The following is a 7568-nucleotide window of genomic DNA, read 5'->3' as shown; positions in this document are numbered from 1 at the left end:
CTAAATGCAGATCAGTATTGATTGATTGAACAATGGTCAATCCGTCAATGTAATGTTATTGTTGATCAATTTTATGAGCTTTCTATATTGTAGCCCTTTACATTTAGTTTTCTTTCGACTCTGCAATATCAGGGCGTCTTATAAAATTATTTATAGTGTAGAGTGTAGTTCCTTATTCTCCGACTTTACATACCGATTTTCATTAAATTCTGTTTACCTGTTTTCTCGTGACTCGGCGCTGATATGGACTTGGTAACAAAAATCGAAATTCCTGAGTATCTCTGTGATCAAAGCCGGTACGGTAACAAAGTATACGGCATAAATGATCGGAAATGTAATACTATATAACTTTAGTTATGTAATATTTATCGATACGACCACTAATAACACAAATATTTGAGAATTAAATTTTAGGCATTTCCCTAAACTACCATTTTTCTCAGCGTAAACATAATTATTTATAGGCTAGCTGGTACTGACTTATTCCCCAACTTTGCCTACCGATTTTCATTAAGATGTGACCACTAATAACAAATATTTGAGAATTAAATTTTAGGCCTTCCTCTAAACTACCATTTCGCTCAGCGTGAATACAATTATTTATGGCCTAGATTATAGCCCGCCTTTGCTGACAGGACCTAGTGCACGATGTCTTCTGGTATAGGCTAGAGCAATTTTGTTACTGTCATAGATCTGTCTCTGTCTTATCCTTGGCTTTGACAATATGAAAGTGACTGAGGTATGAGCGATGCTAGTAATGCCAATCCTTATGCAGCCCTTCCCTGCTATGAATGGTGTGAACATGTTGCTCATAGGGTCGGTTGGTGTATGTATTTCAGTGGGCTTGGCAGACTTATATGTAATAGCAACTCTGGCTCGGTGAGGAAAGCAACGGGAAACTACATCACTCCTCATTTCCCTAGCACGCCTCTTCAGTGATGCCTAGGCCATCTATGACAGCTGATGGCAGAGCTGTTGAATGTCCCACCAGCGGCATCGCTTACGGACTGAACATACATACATACATACATACATTATAGCGGCTTGTTCACCGACTTTGCATACCGATTTCGATTAAGATACGGCCATTAATAACATAAATATTTGAGAATTAAATGTTAGGCCTTCCCCTAAACTACCACTTCACTCAGCGTGAATAAAATTATTTATGGCCTAATAGACTGTAGCGACTTATTCCCCGACTTTGCATACCGATTTTCATTAAACTATCTTCAGTCGTTTTCTCGTGATGCGTGTACATACATACATGCATACATACATACATACATACATACATACATACATACATACATACATACATACATACATACATACATACAGATAGACAGACAGACATACAGTAATTACAGAAAATTAAAAATTGCATTTCCTTGTTACTGTGAACACGACTGATACAAAATTCTGCGCAATGTACAGACAGAACTCTTATTTATGTATTACGAAACATAGCTGCGCTGCTCAGTCTGATGAAGAGATTTGCGCGTTTATAAAATTCAGTATTGTGTTATCCAGGATAGCCCCCGGTGGTTGTAAAACGAAAATGACACATTCATCCTACAGATGTTAGAGAATATTTCATCAAGTTTTTTTTTTTTTTGTTTTGTTTTTTGTTTTCCTATCGATTTTACGTCACAGCAATTCGGACAGGTCTTGTAGCTGCGATGGGATAGGGAAGAGCCAGGTCTGGAAGGAAGTCGCTGTGGCCTTAACAGAGGTACAGCCAAAGCATTTGTCTGGTGTGATAATGGGAACGTACATACTTACGTACGTACGTGTGTGTGTGTGAGGTTCGTACGGCCTTAAGGCGCGTTGAGTGCGGTGCACGCTTTCAAATAAAGTAGAAGATGCATCGATAACGTGAAATTGATACTGAACACAGTGGATTACACACTGTTATTTACTTTACGCAGTTGACATGAATAAACGATCGTTCCACCAAACTACAGAGTGAATTGAGAACAAACTCGTTTTATTCCACAACCAGGTTAGGAGTCACACGCACAGCTCTCTGTACTCTATAGCAATAATAATACAATCATTCCTGCATCTCCCAAATGCACAGCAACGCGACCGTAGCCGCACGGCCAGCTTGCTCGGTGATGATGTAATAATTGTCGTTTGGCGTGCCAAGGAAACAAGGAGAAATTCTTTACGTTTCGCGAAAGCTTTGCTAAGCGTCTTCAGAAGAAAAACTCGCCTGACCATGTGAAAGAACGATCAATCAAAGAATTAGCCTAGGGGAAAGGAAATCATGGGCCTAAAGGAAGGAAATGCAGGGTAGGTTTGAAAACCTAAATATCGCTTAGCCTAAAGAAAACAAAATGTGTTGATTTGCAATCCTCTAAGCCCTTTAAAACTTATCAACAACCACATTACACTGACTGCCTTCCTGTATGTTGAAATATGATCTGGCTCTTCTATTACCACACATCTCTGCTATATGCCATTACTGCTACAATAGGGAACATGCATGATCCGGGGTTTTAATTAAAAATATGCTAATCTGATTCAAAATTTCATGCAGAATTCAAAAATGTGATCAGAATGTACAAATAATAACTCCAAACATGATAAAAATCTACGAAAATGTCACGTCACGCAAGTACGCGATCTCATTGGTCTGACGTCATCGTACAGGTTGACTGAATTAGCAGACGAAATAACACATAGTGTGCTGTGAGAAGCAGGATACACTTCGCGTATTTTTACTTTACGTTAGTGTCTAGTATGGTTAAATTCGAGGTCTATACATTGGATAATAATCTGAGTGGTATATTTTAGACTTAAAATGAATCCTGCGCAGACAGTGAGGCAGAAAACTTGTAAATGGTGTAGAGTTCCGATGTGCAATAGCACATCGCATACCATACCAAACAAATTGTTTATACATGTTCCAAAGACGCTAAAACTAGGGAGAAATGGATTTTGGCGAGCCGGAGAAATGCTGGTGATATATCGGAAAAGTCTACAGTTTATTTTTTTGAAGATTTTAACGTATGATGAATTTGTTTGAATTTTCAAATCACTTTTCCATGTCAGCTGTTCTAGTGGTAAAACTTTAAATTTTAATGTATGATGCTTTATTTAAATGCTTCAATGACATCTTGGAATATGAAAGTAATAAACAGTACATTAAATAATGCTGATTATTAAAGTATTCTCCAAACCTAACCTATGTTTTGGGTGATCCATGTCAAGATAATAAATCAAAGGGGTTATGAACCATTTTGACAGCTCTAATTCTACCAATATATCTTGGCATGGGACAGTTATGTATGTCTTTATTGAAGAGCTTAATTGGTAAAGAAATTTAGGCTATATCTAAATACTCTATAATTTAACAAAGAATAGGCGTGTACATCATGAAAGGAAACAACGTGAATTTAACAAATGTATAACTATACACAAAACCAATGCTTGTCTGTTGGGGTCTTATAAGTTAACAATGCTCAATTATAATAATTATCATAATATTTTTTTTTTTTGCTAGGGGTTTTACGTCGCACCGACACAGATAGGTTTATCATAATATTAATGAAATAAATAACATAATTGCACACAGGTGAAAATAGTGATGTAGGTGTTAAAAATATTATCCAACTTAGCCTAAGTTTCAGGTTATACAAGCCAAGTCAATAAACCGAAGGGTAAAAATACCGCGCGAGTTGGCCGTGCGGTTAGGAGCGCGCAGCTGTGAGCTCGCATCCGGGAGATAGAAGGTTTTGAACCCCATTGCCGGCAGCCCTGAAGATGGTTTTCCGTGGTTTCCCATTTTCACACCAGGCAAATGCTGAGGCTGTACCTAAGGCCACGGCCGCTTTGTTCCCATTCCTAGGCCTTTCCTGTCCCATCGTCGCCATAAGACCTATATGTGACGGTGTGACGTAAAGCAAAAAAAAAAAAAAAAGTAAAAGTCACAGCACCCAAAGACATTCCTGTATTGAGCGACTAAAATGTCACCAGGACACTTTTCTTTCCTGATATGCTCAGCTTGTTAAAAGCCAAATGTAATTAATGTTATTGGCTTCACGCCCCGATAACTACTTCTACGATTTTCGGAGACGCCGATGTGCAGGAATTTAGTCCTGCAGGAGTTCTTTTACGTGCCAGTAAATCTACCGACACGAGGCTGACGTATTTGAGCACCTTCAACTACCACCGGACTGACCCAGGATCGAACCTGCCAAGTTGGGGTCAGAAGGCCAGCACCTCAACCGTCTGAACCACTCAGCCCAACTTGTGAAAACTAGATGAAGTCATATTTATCTTTATCATGTTTAACTTTTTCCCTCCACAAAGATATTTAATTATCTTTCATGGGCCCCGGAAATGGGTAGGCCAGTTTCCCCAACACCACAGAAGCGGACTAGTACTATAATGCTACCTATATGTTTATGTTAGTGCTGAAATCCGATTTCTTACTTTACTAATGCTGAAAGCCCGAAAATGTAATGTTATTCTTTAATAGGGGAATCAGTCTAGAAGGAAATGTTGAAAGTGATGTGAAATCTATCCAGGTTCGTTGTTATCCTAATATTATGGTTTACAGTACATTGCACGTATATAAAGAACGCCACTTACAAACTTGCTTATTATCCGTTAATTTCTGCGGCCACAAAAGTCACATTTTTCAAGAATGATGACATCTACACATGGTAGATTGTCTGACTGTGCTGTTTTGAACCTTTCTTCTGTCATTTCGAAGTTATTCGCGATCATGAATAATAAACAATCGGCTTTTAGCAACGGCTGATGCACAACGGCTGGCAGAGCTCCATGCGGTACTGGATCGTGACGTCACAGCGCGCCGCTTACGTCAGAGGCCGTTTCACTCGCCTTGCGGAAAGGCACTATTAAATATTTTTTTAATGGTAGAAAACAAGGAAACATACCACAATGTAATACGTTTACGCACTATTTCATTGGTGTACTTTTCAAAAAAAATATTTTTGAAAATGATGCATGTTCCCAAACATTAACCCGTCAACGTCGGGTACGACTAGTATCTTAATAAATGGGAGGAGATTTTAATGGTTCTGTTCCGTTCAGAGCCCACATTCCAACCCGTACGCAAGATCAGCAGTCTCTGAACAAGGTTTTCCCCAGCTTTCACCATTTATTATTATTATTATTATTATTATTATTATTATTATTATTATTATTATTATTATTATTATTATTATTATTATTATTACAAAGGTTCCATGATATAAGACACTGTCCTTGAGACAGAAGTGGGTCCGAGGGAAAAGACAACCCTGGACGGTAAACGGATTAAGGAAAAAGGAAAAGTACCGTAACCGTATACTAAGGAATTGGTGACCAAACAAGAACCAGACATTATTATTATTATTATTATTATTATTATTATTATTATTATTATTATTATTATTGTTATTATTTTATTGATTTATGTCCCACCAACCATCCACCAACTACTTTTGATGGTTTTCGGAGACGCCGAGGTGTCGGAATTGTGTCCCGCAGGAGTTCTTTTACGTGCGAGTTTTTCTACTAATACGAGGCTGACGTATTTGAGCACCTTCAAATAATACCGGACTGAGCCAGGATCGAACCTGCCAAGTTGGGGTCAGAAGGCCAGCGCCTCAACCGTCTAAGCCACTCAGCCCATTATTATTATTATTATTATTATTATTATTATTATTATTATTATTATTATTATTATTATTATTATTATTATTCCCTTCAGTGGCGGCTAGTCCCACGAACTAAAGAGTTTGCCTTTACTCGGAGACTCCGGTTTCTATTCCCGGCTAGATCAGCGAATTTTACCTGGATCTGAGAGCTGGTTCGAGGTCAACTCAACCTACGTGAGAACTATTAAGGAGCTATCTGACGGTAAGATGAGAAAGCCAAGAATAACAACGGAGAGGATTCGTTGAGCTGACCACACCTCACTTCGTAAGCTGCAGGCTCTCCGGTTAATCTGTGGTTGCTTGGTTGGCCAAGGCCCATCAAGGCTGTAAGATAGTGCTATGAGTTTCTTTTGTTGGTTTACCTCAGTCACGCCTGGGCTGTCTATGACATGTGGTGACTCGGAATACATACATACATACATACACATTGAACTTCAAAACAACGTTAAAGTAGTTAGTCGGACGTAAAGCAAATAACATTATTATTATTATTATTATTATTATTATTATTATTATTATTATTATTATTATTATTATTATTATTATTATTATTATTATTATTATTATTATTATTATTATTATTATTATTATTATTATTATTATATGATGTTCGGACATATCTATAGTATGGCACCTGAGTTTCTTTCACAATAATATAGCAGTTAAAATTGCATCATTATGAATTGATATAATTATGATATAGGCCTAAATGTTATTTAAACACCTCCACGTACCTTGCTTCTTTTAAGAAATCATTATTAATATCAATTAATGTAGGTCTATTCACTATTGTAATATCAAGCAATTTTACTTGTCGGACTATTCACCTTCTCAATTTAGTGGACTGTATTACTTTGAAGAGGAACCATTATTTCGTTATCCTCAGTCGCTGTTCTTATATTTGCATGATAGCGAGTTCGAATCCGGCTGAGGTCAGTGGCATGAGGGGATGTTTAAGTACGATAACTCCGTGTCGGCTTCTAGCACATTCAAGAATTCCGGAAGGAAATTGACACTTCAGTAATCGAAGGTACTGTACGTTAAACAAATTGCATTGTTTTATAAAACTAATACAATTTTAGGGCTAATTCCCCAACTAATGTTAAATATTTTCTTTGAAATGCATATGCAAAATACACTTCCAGTGTTTTCCATTCCCAACGACCAACTTTATATTACTGTAGAATAAAACAGGTCGTTGTTCCATCCCAAGTATACAAGGTCTATGTCATGGTTAGCCTACTGGCTCCACATTAGGCTCAAGAAAATATTTCATCATCAGTCTGTTAACGTCCAGGTTTGATTTTTTCCTCGGACTCAGCGAGGGATCCCACCTTTACAGCCCCAAGGGCAGTGGCCTGGAGCGGGAGACGTTTGGTCGGGGATACAACAGGGAAGGAGGTCCAGTACTCCGCCCAGGCGGCCTCACTTGCTATGCTGAACAAGGCCCTTGTAGGGTGATGGGAAGATTGGAAGGGATAGACAAGGAAGAGGCCGTGGCCTTAAGTTAGGTACCATTCTGGCATTTGCCTGAAGGAGAAGTGGGAAACCACGGAAAACCACTTCGAGGGTGGCTGAGGTGGGAATCGAACTCACCTCTACTCAGTTGACCTCCCTAGGCTGAGTAAACCCCGTTCCAGCCCTCGTACCACTTTTCAAATTTCGCAGCAGAGCCGGGAATCGAACCCGGGCCTCCAGGGGTGGCAGGTTATCAGCCTAATCACTACACCACAGATGCAGACCTCAAGGAAATATACCGCATAAAATGTGCTGCTTTTGGTCAGTAAGTAGCTTCCATCCGCCCCGCAAGGCCCCTGTTCAGCATAGCAGGTGAGGGCGCCTGGGCGAGGTACTGATCATCCTCCCCATTGTATCCTCCCGACCCAGAGT

Source organism: Anabrus simplex, chromosome 7, assembly GCF_040414725.1.
Source record: "Anabrus simplex isolate iqAnaSimp1 chromosome 7, ASM4041472v1, whole genome shotgun sequence".
NCBI lineage: Eukaryota > Metazoa > Arthropoda > Insecta > Orthoptera > Tettigoniidae > Anabrus > Anabrus simplex.
Note: the sequence above shows the minus strand (reverse complement) of the source record.